Source organism: Penaeus monodon, chromosome 34 (genome assembly GCF_015228065.2).
Source record: "Penaeus monodon isolate SGIC_2016 chromosome 34, NSTDA_Pmon_1, whole genome shotgun sequence".
Classification (NCBI taxonomy): Eukaryota; Metazoa; Arthropoda; class Malacostraca; order Decapoda; family Penaeidae; genus Penaeus; species Penaeus monodon.
In genome coordinates this window covers 14,638,309-14,638,650 of record NC_051419.1, presented here as the reverse complement: position 1 = coordinate 14,638,650, position 342 = coordinate 14,638,309, and the positions used below count along the sequence as shown (strand labels likewise).

The following is a 342-nucleotide window of genomic DNA, read 5'->3' as shown; positions in this document are numbered from 1 at the left end:
CTATTATTGATTGTGTTGCCTCACTCCATCTCCAGACACTCAGCTGTAACGAGTTCCCCCTCGGAAATAAGAACTTCTCTTTTCTCTATCTCCATTCTCATTTCGCGATACAATCATTTCCAAGAGAAGAGATTCATGGATATTAATCATTCATACCCCTAATGAGACTAACGTTCAAATATTTTTTCGTTGAGAGCCAAAACTCATGAACAAGACTTGAATGTGCTGGAATAATTAAAATTAATGAGCAACACCCAATTCTTGATATCATAATTTAGTGCGTTGTAGAGAAAGCTGTATATATAGCATGTTAGGTAAAAGAAACATTAATCAGGTTTTTCC

General features: G+C 35.4%; 1 protein-coding gene across 1 annotated transcript in view; it reads left to right on the top strand.

Moving 5' to 3' along the window:
• LOC119594613 overlaps window positions 1-342 on the top strand; it is a gene marked incomplete in the record, with an annotated part of 44,500 nt that overhangs the window by 914 nt on the left and 43,244 nt on the right.